Source organism: Haemaphysalis longicornis, unplaced genomic scaffold (genome assembly GCF_048455015.1).
Source record: "Haemaphysalis longicornis isolate Haplotype H1 unplaced genomic scaffold, Haemaphysalis longicornis Haplotype H1 scaffold_4, whole genome shotgun sequence".
NCBI lineage: Eukaryota > Metazoa > Arthropoda > Arachnida > Ixodida > Ixodidae > Haemaphysalis > Haemaphysalis longicornis.
In genome coordinates, this window is record NW_027526361.1 from 43,681,334 (window position 1) to 43,701,060 (window position 19,727).

General features: G+C 52.8%; 1 long non-coding RNA gene across 1 annotated transcript in view; it reads left to right on the forward strand.

Annotated features, from left to right (window-relative positions):
- The window catches only part of LOC144178607 (uncharacterized), an 83,984-nt gene that overhangs the window by 58,735 nt on the left and 5,522 nt on the right, over positions 1-19,727 (forward strand). The window contains exon 2 of the long non-coding RNA XR_013324027.1: positions 3,579-3,626. This is a non-coding gene — a long non-coding RNA (uncharacterized LOC144178607). The remainder of the gene's footprint in view (positions 1-3,578; positions 3,627-19,727) is intronic.

A 19,727-nucleotide genomic window follows, 5' to 3' on the forward strand; every position in this document is an offset into this window, starting at 1 on the left:
TGGTGAACGATCGCAGTAACAAGGCTAGCACTAGTTCCCCAGCCGTGGGCGTACACGTGGTGGCTGCGCAGTGAGCGCTGTCCTCACGACCAGGTCTTCAGCTCGCACATTCCTGCCACTTGGTGGATGTCGTTGGGTGCAGTTTGGCCCACGCCTTTGCGAGGAGAAGAGAGTCGCTTGAATACTGCCCCCATCACTAGATGCGACATCGCGCCGCGTGTCTTGTTAAGTGTACGGTCGACTTCGTGCTCTCCCGAATAAGGTTGCCGCGTACCTTCTGGAGTGCTACATCAACGTTCGCTCATTTACTGCGTGGAGGTATAGTGGGAGGCGCGGCGTAACTGACTACCGCTGCTCTGGCGAGCGTCGCATATTTCGACGGCGCGGCGCGTTCGAGTGATTTGGGAACGCCACGGCGGCAGCTAGTTGTCTGCAAAGGCGGTGAGGCGCTTTCGCGGGGGCTGGGGCGGAACGCCGCCACGCTTTGTGCCGTGAGGACCACCGCTGGGTAGGGGTGATCTCGGCACAAACCTCTTTTTTTCCCGCATTCCCGGTGAAAAGGGTTGTGTCGCGCGCCGGAGGAGGAATCCTTTCATCAGTAGCGCGGCTAATTGGATGCTGCTACGAGCCTCTCGGCCTTTGATGAAACGCGCCTTTTTTTTTCCCCATGGGCTCGAGAGTTGTCGGCCTCTTGTGGCTCCGCGACTCTGTGTGAAGCGCTTGGGAGTCGCAGAGCGCAGCTATGTACGCCGCTGCCTGTTCGAGTGGTCTCAGTGCGGGAAACGGGAATCAGCGGTAGAAGGGTGCGTGCCGCCATGTTTTATGGCCTGCCTGGGGCCGGCGGGCAGCCTTTTTATCCCCCGGCTGTCTTTGTGTACGTACGAGCTCATTTCTGCGAGCGCGCACTTGAAAGTGGCGACTGCTATACTAACGTTGGCGCTGCGTGCAACGTAGTATTGTTCGCGTAATGGTTAACCCAGGTTGTCGGACGAGGAACGCGCACTGCGGTATTCTTTCATCTCAAATTAAATTATTTTCATACTGCGCATAACCGATTGCGGACAAAGCCGCGAAAGCAAGCAGGCGACTCACTGCGTTGCTAAGAACTTCTCGCATTTCCTCGGGAGCCGTTTATCTCTGCGTGTTCCACCACGAGATTCCGCAGTTTCGTCGGCAGCTGAAATTAACACATTTTTTGGTTCGCGGATAAACATAGAATTCGTTTACTTTAAAAAAATTGGTTGATTTTTCTGTCAGGAATCGGTAAAAAACGCAAGTAAGAATTAAAGCCGTTCCACTCAATGTGAAAGCTGTCGGAAGTGCAGAGCAGTGATTCGCCATAATGGTATGTACCGCCGTTATCCGCTTACTGCTACACCCCATGCAATTCAAATTTCCTGCCTTCGCAGTGCTCGCGCGCCCCCTGCCTGAAACTGCGCCAACGGGAGTTCTGTTCTCTTTGTGCTTTTCTCCCCGCACGTGCCGGCGTTGCACTGCCACGCCGTGTTGCGCAAGCGCGAGGATTGGATTGGATTGCATTGGATTTGGAATGGATCATAAGCAGCAGTAAGCATGATAATCAGCTAATCCTAGACAACCAGGAAAGCTAAGAATAACCAGCTGAACCTTAGCTCAAGCTACGTATATCCTGGCATAGCCGAGCTAAGCCACTGCTAAGCGCCAGCGGTTCACGAGTTTCGAGCGCTTATGACTATATAAACCGCTTGGCTTTCGAAGCCTCAGGGTTACGCCGCGGCGAAGGGACCGTGACAGGATACACCGTAACGCCGTGGCGATATGCTTGGTTCCAGCGAGCGAGCTAGGACGACAAGGGGAGCGCCTAAAGTGCTGTGCAATTAAAATGTGCAGCGAAATCTGAAGATGAGCTTGATTTGCGGGTCGGCGGCTGTCTTGTGGGTGTGCTTGGCGAGCGACGTCCTGCTGGCGGGTTGCTTCGGCAAGGGTGTACTGGCGTCACTTAGGTGATGGATCTTGGTGTATGCCGGCATAAAACACTTTCGTGTTAAAATATAAAACCCGAAAACGAACAACCGTAAGTATAACGTACTCTTTAATGCTGAAGGTAGCTTCCCCGCTAGAAGACCCTGTGTGCAGGGGTGCACCCTTTACAGGACGGTTGCTCCGTTGTACTGGCGTCATTTACGGAAATGAAAAGAAGATTAGTCGCATGTAGTTTGAGTCTACAGAAAGCGCGTGCACGGGGTGGCGTGAAATTGCGGCAATTATTCTCGGTTATTTCTGGAAGCGCGGGCGGTTTCGGTAATGGCTCTGGCGCGGGACAATTGATATTGATGGCGATATCCCTGGTGGGCCCGTTTAATTAGGCGCGTGTAGCTGCGACGGAGAGCGCTGACGCAAGGCGACGTACCTCTCGGGTTTCTTCGCCCAAGGGTGGAGAAAGCAGAAGCAGGGAAGGAAGCCGACACAGAACGGTCCTCCGCACGTCTATTGACCGGCGTCGTTGCGAAGGAGGCATACGGAACACGCGTCGGCAGCGAGTCTGCCGGCGCCGGCCGATCGTTATTGAAGGCAACCCCGGGAGTTCCCCCTGCTCCGAGTGAACTGCGAACTCGCGTGGTTTTCTATAAGGAGCGGCCCCGTGGCCGTCGGGCCCTGTGGAGCGTGCCTGGACTCCCAACGGACTGGACGTGAGAGGTGTTGCGATGAATTTCCATCTCCGCACCTCTCTCCATCCTCTTCCTCTTTTTTTGGGCATCTTTCTATCCGCTATTTTGGCATTGCACAGCGCGTATAATATCGTGTCTTCTGACCTGGCAGTGTACTGTGAAACGAACCTCGTGTGCGGCTGGGGAAGGACGGTGGCGTGCAGCTGCGCCTCGTGTCGTTTGCGCGCGTATTCGAAATACGTCGCCCGCGGTGTCGCGCGGGGAATGCTTGACGATGTCTCGGAACCACTGATATGTGCGAACTGTGCGCGGACGACCAGGTCTTTATTGGTGAGCGGGCGTGCTGTACTCTAAAAAATAAGCAGACCCGTCATTCTAATTTGCCTGAAACACGGATTCCACATTATGGACAGATTGCGTGGCTGTTTGAAGACAGTGTCACGGTAACCTTGTGGCATTCGTGCGAAGATCTATTGATTCGGCTTGTGATTTGTCGCTGCTCGTTATCTTTCATCGCAAGTTTTAATAATAACTCATCACTCTCTAATTGATTTTCATCACTCGCCAACTCTCTCGCTCACGCACTCGCTCATTAACTCAGTCAGTGACCGATGCACTTATTCCTCCTCCTCCTCCTCCTCCTCCTCAAAGGAACAGCCCTATTCTCTTGTGTCTTTGCGTCTTTGTTTTTACGCTTTTCAGCGCTGCTAAGAACACTTTCTGTGTGGCTTCGTTTGTGAATATTTTTGTTTTTACAGTGAATGAAAGGGAAGCTTCACCTATTCCTGGTGCTTTTTCTCGGTAGTGCACAGCTTCTAACGCTATATGCGTTCGTGCCGTGTGCAATCGCAGTAATTTGCCGTTCCACGAAATAAGCAGCGTACCTTCGTATTTGTGAAAACTCACCGAAGGTGTTCTCTTCTTTTCCAGCTTTTGCTGGGAGCAACATTATCAGGCGAGCACCTGTATCAACAACCCGTAGGCTGCCCACGATTTACTCTTCTCTTCATGCGAGGCTTCCGAGAACGCCTCTATTAACTGGCTTCAACGGACCCCTTGTATCCTAACGTCTGTCCTACGTTATTTAAAACGCCTCTAACATTTGGCATGTTGGGAGAGCGATATACACCGTTTTAACCGGGCATTGTTTTACGTGAAGCGAGGACAACGAAGGAACTGCGAGCATGTACCAGCTGCAGTCCTGTCCTTTACTCGTGGCTCAGCTCCGATGAAAAGGTGAACAGTGAGACATTGATGCAAACACCAGAGAATCAATTTGGCGCTCACCGTTGATAAAATTATTGGCACAGTTTTGTGTGAGCACGCTGCGAACCCCGCGGAACAACCTTAGAACTTCTAGGCTCGTAACGGAAGCGTTGACGGGAGCCACTGGCCGTGCTCAGAGGAAGCGAAAGTGGTTGTGCGCATGCTCAGATGTACGGGGACCGGTTCCATGCTCTACTGTAGCTCTCTGTTAAGCCTTCTTGTTGTACCAGGCTTCAGTCACTGCGGATCTTTTTCGAGCTGGGCCAGAAGGCCATTTGATGGCAGAGTCGTTTCACCGTACACCAGTTGAGAATCTCCGCCCCGGAATCCGGGTCGTGCGAGCACCCTTGCTTCGTTGCAGGTGAAGGGAAAGGGTATTGACGCGGCACCTAGGGCACGAAAGCTGAACTTTTCTAAACATTTTCCTTTCATGACAAAACTTAATACTGCCTGCTTTTCAAGTGAGGAAACGTTAAACTATATGTCATGCGTACTATTGTTTTTATGGCATTTTGTCTATGTCTAGCGGCAGAAACCGCAAGCAGTTGAACATTATTATTTTTCTGTCGACAGATGGCTGGCTAATCTGGTTTCCCCGTGTTTGCCAGTGGTTAGCCCCTGTGCGAGGGGACCAACCGGGGACCGCTTTATTGATAGGCCTATGAGGATTTCGCAACTTCCTATATTCAACAGCTCTGCCCTTCAGTAGATGTAGCTTTTGGAACTCGATCCCTTCTCATCCAGCTCGAACAGACCGACTTGTGTGTCGTATTGTTGCTGTACCGTGGCGACTCCGACGCTTCGGAGATGAACTAACTGCGCGCGCGCGGTTGGGGAACGTGAGTGTATTTGGTGTCAAACCCGAAGCGCGCAAGCGGAGGCGATATCTCCACGGCGTCTTTGCGCATGTAAGCGGAGCGGCTCGTTCCGAAGAGACACTCAAGCGAGTTGCAAACACTGACTAATTACCTTGCCAGGTTAAAAGCTGGGTTGCGTAGGTCATGTTGTGAGTTTCCTCGGCCCATTTGCGCGTATTTTATGACGAAGAGAAGAGCGTTCGAAAGTTCTGCCTCCTCCTCACCATCCGGTCCGTCCATTGGCCGACGCCTGCTATGACGACGCACTGGCGCGTCTATAGATGGGAACTTAGCGGATTGCTGGTACGTTTAATCTGTACAAACTGTGCGTAAACAATCACCCAGTCGAGGCGAACCACGATATTGGGGAAGACCACAGTTTGCGAGGCGGAGGTGGCATAGGTGGGATACCACTGCATGGGACGCCATTACGGTAGCGGGGGCGGCCGCAGTGAACGGGGCATGTTTTCCGTTCTGGTGCACATTGCGTCCGCTGATTGGTGAAGTAACGGGTTACCTAGATAAAACTACACAACACAGCCGCCATCGACAATTCGCTCGACAATTCGCGGCTCGGCGCCGCTTGGCAGGTAGCTGCGGATGCGCACATTTCCCGCGCTTTTTGGTGCGTTCGGCTCGTGCTAGCTCTGCCCTGTGGCTCAGCCGCCCCTCCTTCTCGACGCGACCTCTCAACTTGTGCGCGGCCGCGCCTCCGTCCGCAAGCGGCAGCGGGGTTCTTTCCTTTTGCTTCTTTCCTCCACCGCGCGGGGCCCTGTTCTCGCGCGTATATGTTCCCGTCCCGGGTGGTGCGAGCTTGGCAGCGTACCCGTATTCGCCCGCGATGTGAATGCAGCCGTTCCGGCTCCGTCGTGAAGTTTACGAAATGAAGCAAGGACAAGCGCGCGAGCGGTCAAACCCGGCGGGATAACTTATCGCGAAGAGAGGCGGGAGACTCGGCGGCGCGTGCGGTGTGCTTCTGTCGCGAAGGTGACCGCGGCCAGTGAGACCGGAGAGGCGGGGAGGCGCAAATTGTGCCGCCAAGGCCCTCCTCGCGTGCGCGCGTGCCCCGAGCATTGTTTTCACTCCTTCTTCTGCCTCTGATTGGATTCCTTCGCGTGACCTCGACCGTGCTAAGTCCTTTCTTTGTGCTCGCCCTGCCTTGTCGGGATTGTTCTAAGGACACTTTCGCCGGAAGAGTAAAGCGGGAGAGGGTGGTGGGCCTGTTAAACACGCGCGCTTTCGTTAAAATGATTGCTCGTCAGCCTCGCTTCTCTATCCTTTCGACGTTTGGTCTCCTTCGGAGAAGGACGTTAACGCGAAGGGTGCGCGAAATGGGAGTGCGAGTTGGTTGGTTCCTTACCCACCGCGGTGGCTCAGTGGCTAAGGCGTTGCGCTGCTGAGCACGAGGTCGCGGGTTCGATTCCCGGCCGCGGCGGCCGCTTTTGTGATGGTGGCGAAAAGCAAAAATGCCCGTGTGTACGAGATTTCGGCGCACGTTAAAGACCCCAGGTGGTCAAAAATTAATCCCGAGCCCTCCACTACGGCGCGCCTCATCGCCTGCGTTGCGTCGGCGCGTTAAACCTACAATCAAATCATTGGTTGGTGCCTTAGAAAGCCGGTTTTCTGAATACCGTGCATCCTTCAGGATAGCCGAATATTTCGTTCTAAAATGGCCCTTGCTAATTGGTCGCGTGATCTGGCGCCTTAGCCACAGCTAAAGGTGAACGGAGGTGAAGGAAGGGCACGTGTTGCAGTTCGCTCCAGCGCGCAGTCGTCGTGCAAAAGGTACTCTTGTGTGCGCATGTCTCCAGAAAGTGCGATTCCTCTTCGCCGCACAACTTCCAGCCGCATCCCTCAGATGGCCTCCGGGGGGCCGTTTCTTTTTCGCCGGAGGGACTCCATCTGCTTTCGGTCTTGGGAAGAGGGGGAGTTCCGTGGTCCGTGCCGCGCTCGTGGTGAGATGATGAGTTCCGAACACGAACAAGGAAGCGGCCGGCCGGCCGGACGACGGGGACGCGCATAAAACAAAAGGGCTATGGCGGGGGAGGAGCGCGAATGCCCATCTCGGCTTTTCTACTCTTGTGAGAGAAAAAGAGACTCTTTTTACTGCCATTCCTTTTTCCGCCCTGCTCGTGGTGCCGCGAATCTGCGCCCGCCTCTCGTTTATAATTTACGGGATACGGAGCGCGCCGATCGCTCACTTCGGATGGAGCAGCAGTGCGATCGAACCCGTTTATGGAGAAATTTCGAGCCTCCCCCTTTCCTTCTTCTCCCCCGTCCGACATCTTTGTTCTTCCATTTATATCTTCTTGCTGCTCTCCGGCCGAGCCCTCCTCCGCCTCCTCTCCGCGTCGCTGTCGATGTCTTTGTTTTCCGTCCGTGCCCGAATTTGGCCCGTCAGGTCTCGGCTGCAGTACCGCCATTTTCCTCTGGTCCTGCCAACTTTTGAATTATCTTCTCTTCCCGCGCGCTCGATTCCGGCGGCCTATTTTCTTTAAAGCGCGCTTCCGCGCATAATCTGCTCCCGCGAGGTCCGAACGAGCTCTTGAGAAATTCATTCCGTCGTTTGTGTTTTTCGTCCTCTTTCTTTTCTTGTTTTTTTTTTTCATCGCCCCTCCGCGCCTAATTATATCTCAACACCCCTTGCCCGCTCAGCCCTCCCACATTGTCAAGTTAAGCCTCTCGCGCGCTCATTTTTGCGCGAAGCAGCTATTGTGCGCTTCTCTTCCTTTCGGTTCTCTCGTTTTTCCCGATACGGAGACAAAGGCGGGATTATAGGGGAGCAATGTCTCTCCCCGGCCAGCCCGGGTCGTGGCCGCGGCCGCCACGCGTGCCTGTTTCTTCGATCTCTCTCTATCTCCTTCTTCCGTTCAGCTAATTAAATGGAATCCACGGGTGCATTTTCTTGTCTTGGGAAACAATGTTGTGCGGCGGGGCAGCCCAGCTGCCCGACCCGGCTGCCGTTGTGATTGTTGCTAGTGGGAGCTGTGAGGGCGAGTAGACCATTCCGCGCGTGCTTTCGCGGTGTCCGGTTTATCGTAGCCGCCTGTATGACCCCCACTCAGCCGAAGGCGGCCTCTTCGTTGCGTAGCGATGGGTGGCATTTGACAGCCTCTTCTAGCTGAGGACCACTGCTGGGAGAACGGCTGGGAGAACGGACTGCTGGGAGAACGGACCTGGTCGGACGGGGGGTGTGGCCCACCGTTACTTCGTTCGGAGGGTTGCCCTCGCGGGATTCGAAATAGAATAAAGTTTTATCGCGATTGCGGCGATGGTTTAGACAAGCCAACTTAACTATTTACTAAACGTCTTGAAATTTCACTTGCAAACGCCCCATTTCGTTGAACGAGCTTCAACAGCGTTAGTCGAATTTCGCAATCAACCACACTCTAATGCGCTCAGTGGCTAAGGCGTTGGACTGCTGAGCACGAGAACGCGGGTTCGAGTCCTGGCCGCGGCGGCCGCTTTTCTAATTGAGGCGAAAAGCAAAAACGCCCGTCTGTACGAGATTTCGGCGCACGTTAAAGATCCCCAGGTGGTCAAAATTAATCCGGAGCCATCCACTACGGGGCGCCTCATCGCCTGCGTTGCGTAGGCGCGTTAAACCCTACAATCAATCAACCACAATCTAATGCGCTTTCACCCTAAAGGGGCACTGACACAAACATTTTGCATCTTGTTTTTTTTTTTTTTTTTTGCGGTAAGTAGCTAGTCACCTACTTATCACCTGTAGAAACCTCACTTGCTTCAGCGTGCGTTGGTTGTTTAATTAGAGGCATTTTCAGTGCGGCCAGTCGCAGTTTCGGTTTCAGCGTGTGCCGCGAAACGATGAATTTTGTGTGAACAAAACTGACCACGGAACCGTCGGAGGGATATCACAGAGCAGAGCCGCCGTAGCACTGTCGAATCCGCATCGACGGCAGTTTCTGCGAATGCCCCCACGTACTGATCTCGTGAGGCGCTTAATTAAAAAGCGACCGTGGACGTGACGCAAGCGCTGCGAGTGCAAATGCTGCCGCGGCTAGAGCACGACGCGCGACGCTGAAGACAGTGGGTGGCAAGACGCGCGCTGGGAGCAGCCGGCCGGTCTGCCTACAGGTCCGCCTACAGATGTGTTCGGCTTATACACTGCGGCGGATATTCGATTGCCGCTCTCGTAAGCGGTGCAGATGACAATTTTTAATGCAACCCACCATCGCATCATTAACTCCTTCCTCATATAAGCTGCCATCGTTGGTACTTGGGTCCAATTTCATGCAACAGTAACAAGCTATCACTCGAGCTACCTGCGCCACTTCGATGCCGTGGCCGCCGCCTGCACAGCGACCGTGCGGCTCGCTCACTGGGCTTTTCGTGTCTCCGGCGCGTTTTCGCGTCCAATGTACATAAAAAGTAATAAAAATAGAGTGCCTGGAATCGCTGTAGAACTTTGGTCGCGGCCAGCTGCCCGATGAGCCGACGAAATCACGGCGCCTCCGCCGCCAACGATCGGGTCGTTCGTTCTCGAGAGCAGAAGCCCTACGATTAGAGCGGCGAGCCGGCTAAAAACGCCGGCAGTGCGGAAGCGGCAAGCACAAACTCGTGATGTGTTTGGATGTTGTTTATTTACAAAATATCCAGGGGATGTCGATTGCGCGTGGTCCTCTGCTGGCTGCTCGGTTGCGTTTCGCTCACTTTAAAATTGATTTTAAATATGTTCTAGGCTGTATTCGCCGCTGATATTTTGCAGATGATGTATGTGTGTTCACACCAATCTAGCTCCGAAGTTATCTTGCCTTCAAAATTTTGTGTCAGTACCCCTTTAGCAGGGTTACCGGGCCACATTTGTCCATTTCCGGAATTGAAGGGGCCTACACGGCTTTCCCGCTCCCCCCCTTCCTCATGGACTCGACACAGAGCACCAAGTCTTGCTCCTCGTCCTCCTCCATCGAAGACCGAAGGTCAATCGTCGTCGTCGTTCCCTCATCCCACCTTATTGAACGCTTTGAACAACTGCGCGGCGGCGACACGACGCCGAGTGTAATGGGGCTCCCAATCGCGCCCCCTCTTTTCATTCGCCGCAGAATCTGTTCGCTATTCTTCATCATCGCACTCGCCATCCGCCCATTGCCGTGCTCCCTTCTCCATTCATCGCGGCGGCCGACGCACTGCGAATGCTCTCTGCTGACCTCTTCCCTCGCCGCTACTCGAATCCTGTCCTCCTCCGCCTCTTCTTCCTTGCTTTTTTTTCTCGTTTTTTTTTTCGCGGTGCCCGCCGCTGTTATTCCCGGCACATCATCTTTTCTTATTATCTCGCTTGTTTTTTTTGTTCTCTCTCCGAGTGCTTTTTTCGTTTCGCGTTTTACCGTCGGGCAACGCGGCTTCTGACATCTGGCCGAACACGATAAGCGCCGGGCCAAGTCGAAACCGCGGCTGTACATCTATTGCACCGCTGGCTTTGTACGACCAAGAAGAGTCGCTGCCGCAAGAGGAAAGCGCCGAGTGGTGGTGGTCGTACCAAGAATAAGGACAAACTGACGGGGGGCGAGAAGAAAATTTGCGGAGAAGCTTCTTCGTTCCCGGGTTGTTCATCGCGGTGGCCGGGAGGAGGAGGAGGAGGAGGAGGCAGAGCGAGTGGGGCCCACGTGGGGGCTTCGATGGCGGGCGGCCCGGGATTGTCGTCGCCGTGCCCTCTCGCCCTCATTCGAGGAGCCGCCAGGTCATTTCGAGGTTTAGCGAACCATTGGGGTAATGATCTCTTTTTGAACGGCTGCTTCCGGCGCTTTTGTTGCTGAGCGCTTGGGTGTGTGTGTGTGTGTGCGCCTATGGATAGCTTTCCTTGGGGCTCGCTTCTGCTACGTCCGCGCTCTTTCCTTTTCTTTATTTTTTAGAGGAGGGGTGGTTTTGAACCGATCGATAGTTTTCGTGGTCTTTAAATGTGATTGCTTGTGTTGGTGGGCGCGGCGTATTCCGGTTTGGTATTCTGGGCTAAGAACGAACGGCAGCTCTTTCTCGTGCTGTCGACGTCTTCCTGTCGTTTTTGTCAATGACTGCGTATGCTCTACGGCGAGTGCTCCCAAATTTAAAATAATTTTGTAATTACCGCAATCGGGTCCTATTATTGAATGCTGGGGCAACAGGTCGATGCACGCCAGCAGCCGCGTATGAGTAGTCTTCTTGTTCTGCAGATACACGTACTCTTCGGGCTCGTCAGATCTGACTTAAGGCTCGTAAAATAGACGAACGACATGAATCGGTGGTTGGCTGCTAGCGCATGCAAGAAGACGCACATTTGGAACCTGGAACCTTGCTGCAGGCCTTTGAAGGGTGAATTGCTGATTTCTGAGGAGTCATGGTTTTATACAGCCAGAACGCTTCCTCCTTTTTTTTAAACACGAAAGTGTTTTATTCCGGGATACACAAAGATTTCACTGACGTCATATCCGTCACGGAAGTGACGCCAGTACAACGAATGAATTGGCCTGTAAAGGCTTCACCCCTGCACAATGGGTCTTTTTGCGGGGAAGCAACCTTTAGTGTACTAGAGAGTACGTTATACTTAGGGTTGTTTGTTTTGGGGTTTTATATTTTTACACGACAATGTTTTATGCTGGGATGCACCAAGATTTCAATGACGTCATACCCATCACGGAAGTGACGCCAGCACAGCTTTGCCGAAGCGACCCGCCAGCAGGATGTCGCTCGCCAAGCACACAAGCAAGAAAGCCTCCGACCCGCAAATCATGCTCAGCTGCAGATTTCGTAGCCCATGTTATTTTCGTGTTTTACCGATTCCTATGACAGAGGAATCAACCACAGTGTTTTTTTTTAAACCCCGCTTAGCGGTGCCTAGGTTGAAGCAGGCGTCCTGATGACACCACTTTTCTGTTTTATACTCTTGCCGAATGCCTCATCCAAAGATTGAGCGCGCTAACAGCTACACTGGTTCGCTACACGCATAGCGAGGACCTCTAGCAACCTAGGTGCCTTTTCCAGGCTAACCTCACCAGTATCATCAGACTATTTTCTCTCTATTCTGGCAGTCTGGGTGCCATAGGTAGCTTGAGAGGGTTCAACGCTGGTAGGCCGCTCCAGACATGTCGTACACGCTTGAGTCACGGCCCCGAGGTTAAAAGTAAGGTCCCCTTTGCTCCGATTAGTTATAGTGGCGCTGACTACCACCCCCAAGCGCAGAAAACAGGTCTTTAACAATACCGAAAAAGGTGGAGGGTAGCAACCCCCCCCCCTTCCCCCTGTAACGTAGTGGTATCGCACAAGATGCTTATTTTGGAGGTCGTGGGTTCGGATCCCACCAGGCGGGCACGTTTTTCTCCACTTTCTTTCTATCTTTCAAAAACTACATCTATTTTAAGAAGAATAAACGACCTACTGCCCTCTTTGCTTTTTTGCTTTCCTTGGCTTTCGTGACTGTCTTTATATATATATATATATATATATATATATATATATATATATATATATATATATATATATATATATATATATATATATATATAAAGACAGAAAATAAGGGTTGGCAGTCAAGAAAACTTCGGAAAGCAAAGGGGAGGTTGTGGTGAGTCATAGAAAGAGATGAAGAATTTTTCGAGTCGAAAAGAAAGTGGTGAAAAAATGCAGGAAACAAAAATACCTTAACATAAATACCCGAGAAAGTGCTGGGGAAACAGCCCCGCCGGTAGCGTAGTGGTTATCGCACCAGACCGGTATTCTGGAGGTCGTGGGTTCGGATCCCACCCGGCGGGCATTTTTTTACCACTTTCTTTTCGACTCAAAAAATTCTTCATCTCTTTCTATGACTCACCACAACCTCCCCTTTGCTTTCCGAGGTTTTCTTGACTGCCAACCCTTATTTTCTGTCTTATTTCACAGAGCCCCTCATTTCCCGTTTTCTGATTCGCTATATGCTTAGCGAGGGCCTCTTTTCTGGCAGTCTTGGTGCCAAAGGGAGCTTAAGAGGGTTCAACGCTGGTCGACCACTCTCGACATGTCGTAGACACTCGAGTCACGGCCCGGGGGTTAAAAAGAAGGTCCCCTTCACCCCGAGTAGTCCGAGTGGCGCTGGCTACCACCCCCAAGTGCAGGAAACAAAAATACCTTAACATAAATTCCCGAGAAAGTGCTGGGGAAACAGCCCCGCCGGTAGCGTAGTGGTTATCGCACCAGACCGGTATTCTGGAGGTCGTGGGTTCGGATCCCACCCGGCGGGCATTTTTTCACCACTTTCTTTTCGACTCAAAAAATTCTTCATCTCTTTCTATGACTCACCACAACCTCCCCTTTGCTTTCCGAGGTTTTCTTGACTGCCAACCCTTATTTTCTGTCTTATTTCACAGAGCCCCTCATTTCCCGTTTTCTGATTCGCTATATATATATATATATATATATATATATATATATATATATATATATATATATATATTGTTACGTGGCGGCAGGACACAGATGAGACGAACGATGCGATGGAGTGAAGCGATCTATTCACATTATGTACAGTGCGGCCATGACAGAGCTCGCACAAGGTTCGCACAGACACTTCGTCGTCGTCGTCATCGTCGTTGTTTCAAGGAGCTGTCAGGCATTTTCCACCTTAGTCCCTTAACACCACCCCCCGGTTCGAGGACGACCGACCCGGTCGTGGCCGAGGCAACGCGAGGATTGCGGTGAGGATGAGCGATGCGATGACAAGGTACAGTGAAGATGTGCCTGCCGCCACCGATGACGATGATGCACGTGATGATGCCTGACCCCGCGAAAGCAATGTCTTGAAGACAGAAGCGGACCGTCGGAGGAACTCGAACCACGTCGGACGAGAGGGCTGGGGACGCGGCTTCTGTTCTTTTGGTCTCAGCATGTAGCGGCTCGTCTTCATCGGCTGGTCACGGGCTGGGGTCACGCGGCGGGGGACGTGGTCGAATGCTCGTCGCAGTGGGCTGGGGCTGCCCGACACGGCCGACGTTTCCTCGACGATTCCGCCCGGGCCGAGACGATGCGATGTGGAGACCAGGATGGGGATGACACCGCACACTCCACCAAAATGTTACGTGGCGGCAGGACACAGATGAGACGAACGATGCGATGGAGTGAAGCGATCTATTCACATTATGTACAGTGCGGCCATGACAGAGCTCGCACAAGGTTCGCACAGACACTTCGTCGTCGTCGTCATCGTCGTTGTTTCAAGGAGCTGTCAGGCATTTTCCACCTTAGTCCCTTAACAATATATATATATATATATATATATATATATATATATATATATATATATATACACACATAAATATACACCTAGAACATGCGAAGACCGCCGGGTAAATTTATTAATTAAATTCCGAGCATTACGTTCAGATTTGGTTTCTCTGCATATATTTTTCTTTTCGGTGTGTTCATACACCACTACCGGATGGTTAGAAGGCGGTGGTGACGACTAACAATCGCAAATACCGCCTGGATTTCCGGAGCGTAATGTGAAATTGATTTCGGCGCTCGAGATCGCCGGTGGCCCGCCTTCCGTGGGCCAACCCTTCTTACCCGAACGAATACGAGACAAAAGGAATGCCCCAAGCTGCTTTCTCGAGACGGCGGGGAAAGCCGCTCAAGGAAACGATTGATGGAGAACCGATGTCTTGTTCCGCCGAACACTGCATTTTAACGAAGGCAGTGCCCGGCGCGCCGTGGAAACAGAACAGTGTGGCCGTCGGGGCTTTAATGTATACGCGCTCCAATATTGTGAGACGAACCTACAACGAGGGGCGCACTGTGCATAACGGATAAACGGGGAAATGTAAAGAAGGCACTTAAGCAAGGAGGAATCTCGAAGGAGAGCGCTCCACATCGAGAGCGTAAGCAGCCCTTGAAAGGAAAGGGCACTCCGAAGGTTCCCCTGATTCCGGCCGCATAAATTGTTACACATTCTTGCTCTTTTCGTGTCGCTGAAGCTCATGCATAATTATATAGCGTTAGCGTTGGGGTTACTTTGTTTCGCTGTGTACGCACTTATGCTGCCCCTCACCTTTTTATTTTTACGGCCTTCCGACTTGGCCTGTCTCATTCCTTCTCTGCCGTTATGCAACAGCGAACCTTTTGCTGGGCGGACTCTTTATCCGGCGCAACCGTTCCGCGTAGTCGAACGCCGCAGCATAGACCGGAGCAAGAGCGTAGCTCTGCTTGATTGGAAAGTGGCAGTTCGGGGACTCGCTTTGCTTTATTTTGCGCGCCTTATTTTGATGTTCCCCGGTTCCGAAGTTTTTCCTTCGTGGTTTATGGCTTGGCGGGTAGGAGGTTTAATCAAGGCGGCTGGCCGCGGGCATTCGCGTATACGCAACCGCGGCTTCGTAAGGTCTCAGCATGAAATCATCGCTTGAAGGTGCAGTGCTGACTCCTGCGGACGGGCGAAATAAAAAATAAAAGCGTTTGGTGGCGAAAGTTGGTGTAGCTAGTTTGTAGAGAGGGTGGCAGTTATGGGGTGTGCAGTTATGCGGTCTTCTTGTCGAGTATGTGTCGCTGCTGTACGACAAAAGATGGCGGGAGGGCGAAGGCGAGTGGACCACGAAATGTTTTCGCATTTTTTTGTTTTAGTGCATTGTCCCGGTGTTCCTCAGCGCTGCGTGTCCGCTCGCAGGCTTTGAACAAAAATACCCCGTGAGCCCCGGTTTATGAAAGGTGTATTAGCTGGTAATGAAAGGGACGAAACAAAGCGAACGTTGTCTTGTCTCGTTTTTGTTTCTTGCAGGCCGGCGCGGACCGGCGCTGTCAATAAATAATGATTGTCGCCGCCGCCCAACCCTGTTCATTGCGTCCCGCGTTATCTATAAGAAGCGTGCTCGGCGACAGAATTCCGCACCCTTTGTTGGCTGCATGCTGTCGCTTTCGCGAAGTGCGTTCTTTTTGTCGATTCTTTTCTTCGCCTTGCTTTCCTACGGCACAGCTGCAGCTGCTGTGCGAGTCGTAATTTTAACTAAGTGTTTTATTCCCGGATACACCAAGATTCCGCTGACGTCATATCCGTCACGGAAATGACGCCATTACAACGAAGCAAGCGGCCTGTAAAGGGTGCACCCCTGCACAGAGGGTCTTCTTGCGGGGAAGCAACCTTTAGTACTAAAGAGTGCGTTACACTTAGGGTTGTTCGTTTTCGGGTTTTATATTTTAAAGCGAAAGTATTCTATGCCGGGATACACCAAGATTTCGCTGACGTCATATCCGTCACGGAAATGACGCCATACACCTTTGCCGAAACGACCCGCCAGCAGTACGTCGCTCGCAAAGTACGCCCACAAGACAGCCGCCAACCCGCAATTCATGCTCAGATGTCAGACTTCTATGGCAGAGGAATCAACCACAGCTTTTTTTTTCTTCGCTCTTTGCAAGCTTAATTATTTCTTGGAGTGTCGTTGTTATTAACCACCCTTCCACCTGTACACCGTCATTCCGAACACGGCGTTTTTGAAGGGACACCTCAGTGTTCGAAAACAAGTATGTGTATGTCCTCATGCTTGAGTAGTGAAGATACAAATATACCACTCAGGGTAGCAGCTATTGTTTACAACGCAGATCAGGTAAAAAAACATGAAAACCGGTTCGCCGGCCCGTACATATTTGCGCACAATGACTTGTTGCATTACAATTTGCCGCGCTGCGGTCGGGTTTACGTGCCTCACATGGAGGCGGCATCACATCTCGATCCACCCGCTGGAGGCGCTGCGACTTCGCCGCGCCTAGAGTTCCTGTATATCGCGTAGCGCAAGAGTTGCGCGTCTGATTGCCACATGCCGGGGGTTCCAGTTCAACAGAAAGCCCGCTTTCAGTGCTGCGCACATGACCCCGTATTCAGTCAGTTCTGCTCAACTGTGCATCGGCGGTTGTGGAAGCGCGGCAGCGGCGGCCGCTCATCTGATAAGCGGCGGAATATCGTGCGCCAGTTTTTGCCCGGCTGCTCCTCGCCACTGCCGCTGGCACGACGCCCCGGCGGCCGCTCCTACGTGTGGGACGGGTGGCTTTCCCGAATGACCTGGAACTCAAAATGGCGGATGGACGCGCAACTCTGCACCCCAAGGGGAGCTATATACAGGAACTCTAGTCGCGCCTTCTTAGCGCATCTCAGCTTCGTTTCCCTGACGTCGGCATGTCCTCAGGTGAAGCCACTCTTACATCGCTGTGACAGAACCACAAGAGCAGCCACTAGTGACAGTTGTGGCTCCTGGTTGGATACCCAGGCAACTAGAAGGCCGATGGGGTGGTGCGAAAGCTTCTCGTACAGCGTGCAAACTTGCACGTCCCCTAGCGACAAGCGCCTTCATCAGTTTCGCCGCCGTTATACGACCCGAGATGGGCCTTACGCGTGCCAGCTCTGAAGCGAAGAAACGGAACTTGGGAGGCAGGACCCTCCCCACTCCGCGATTTTTCCGGAACCCGGCCTTCCCACAGCGGAGCAACGGGCTGATGCATCGCCCTTGCACCGAACGTGCTTGAACTGTGTCAGCCGTACCGACACAGCGAAAATACTGCTGAATCATTGCCTGACCGAGGCATTTCCAGTCCCGGATCGGCACCCGCCGGCTAGACCTCTCTCACCAATACCCCGCCGAGGTGGACTGCAACCTTGCTTGGGCCGAACATCTTCCACTTAATTTGGCCATGCAGCGCTCGTGTCGTCCGAGGCATCTTTACAGGACGCTGGTGTTCCGACGCCTGGGTCTGGCCGCTAGGACAGTGGCCCGGTGACCTGCGGAGCTTACTGGGTTCACTTGCGGCTTTCGTCTGGGATCCGCGCGTCGGTTCCCAATACCTTGCCGTAATAAACGTGCAAATCTCCCCAAACGCCGTGGTGGCGTAGCCGCTATTTCATCAGGGGGCACGTCCGGCGCACGGCTTCTGCATGCGTGTTCACCGCACCTCCCTTCTCCTCCACGGTGTTGTACCCCGTCGGAGGGCCGCGCGTCAGGACAGCGAGAGGGCACCGATGTAACAAAGTCGCGTGTGAGGAATGGCGCTCTTGCTACGACCGTCTGCTGGCTGTTGCTTTGTTCAGCTCTTATCTATACAGTCGACCATTTTCGGATTCGCGGGTGCCTAATTGTGCCTTTATGTTAAAATAGGCCGCGGTCAGGTCCGAAAGGGAGCGCTTTTGGGAATTGCCCGTAGCCACATTTCTTTTCATCCCGGCAACAGTCCGAAATGTTTTATACACACGCCGAAATAAATACAATGTGTGTGTGGGAGATCGTTTCGGGGGTTAAAAATGCTCGAGTGAACCGAACTTTGTAGGCGCTCACCTTTCAATTGACAGGTTTTTTTTACTCTTGTATATGGATGCATGCACATACATACATAAATACATACATACATACATACATACATACATACATACATACATACATACATACATACATACATACATACATACATACATACATACATACATACGTATGTATGTATGTATGTACATTGATTGATTGATTGATTGTGGGTGTTTAACGCCCTGACGCTACACAGGTGATGAGGCTCGCCGTAGTGGAGTGCTCCGGGTTAATTTTCCTTAATTCGGTTCTTAATGAGCGCCGAAACCTCAAACACATGGGCGTTTTCGCTTTTCCCTTCCATCAGAAAAGCGGCCGCCGCGTCCGGGAATCGAACCGGCGCCTTTGGGCTCAGCAGCACAACGCCTTAGCCACTGAGCCACCGCGGAGGGTTACATACACGCATGCATACACGTATGCATGTATACAAACCGCAACTATTGGGAGGTGACCTTATGTGCGTAAACAGTAAAATCTTGCCTTATGTGCGTAAACAATACAATGTTGGCGCAGCAACTGACCAGGATACGTTCGGCTTTAGGTACAAGGCAAGGGAAAACGTTTTATAACTGCGTACGGATATCGTTTGCCAGCGCCGTTGGAGGGACAGCACCTTTGCCTGCACCGTCGAGCCCGTCTCCTCGGAGACAGTGGCGGGTTGGCGTGTCAGCACCACAGCGTGTCCTTCGATCGCCGTCTCCGGCAGCGTGCTCTCAGTGGAGAGCGCCCGGCCAGCCGGCGGCGCGTGCACAGCGAATGCGGCAGTGCATCTCGTTTTGCGGTCTGCCCCCGGCGCGCCCCTTTGTTGTGCGCGCCGTTGGTCGCGCAACGCTGAGCACGGAGGGAGCGCGAGTTGGCCGCATCGCGCCGTGCCGGGGAAATAAAAGGACGAGTATGGGGAAGCGTGACCCCCTTATTGATCGTGCGTTCCAAGTAACGTACGCGTCGCAATTTAGCGCAGCCTTGATTTCCTCCAGTGGCGGCAGCTAGTCGACTAACATCCGGCACATCCGCAATGACGGGAAGGCAATGGATGCGCACATCCGATAGCACGCGTTTGTAGGTGCGCGCTTGGATACTGGGAGGAAGATTTGTTCCCACCGCTTGGAATGCGCCGACATTGTGGGAGAACGTTGTCGACGTGGCTATATTCAGGGTGATTCATGTTTTTCGCCAACAGAGCAGCGTGGTTTCGTAAAGTGGCAAATACGAAGCCGTATCACAAGGTGACCCAAGGTGGGACAGCTATTGTAGGTGTGCGCGCAACTCCCATTGGGATGCACAGTGGGCTTCAACGTGGTACCAGATGCGGTGTTTGGGAAAGTTTATCCGGGTCATTTCCCGGACAGAGTCGTAGTGCGAGAAAGGAGTTTCTCCAGTTCGCGTTCGTCGGGGATTTGCTGGCTGAACGAGAAGCGACCGCCGGAGAGTTCGGGCCCCGCGCGTGCGCCTTTCGGACGTAGTCTGCTTGCAACTGGTCGCCGGTCAGGTAGTTAACGTGTACGGTTTGGCGGCGGCGACCCCTATCTCATAAATAATGAGTGAACCCGGGAGGGACGCGAGCCGGATTACGAGCCCGGGGAGATAGCGAGAGAGGCGGAAGCGAAGGGAAGGCGCACATCACGACTATCACGGCCGACCGAGGAGCGTGAAGCTACGAC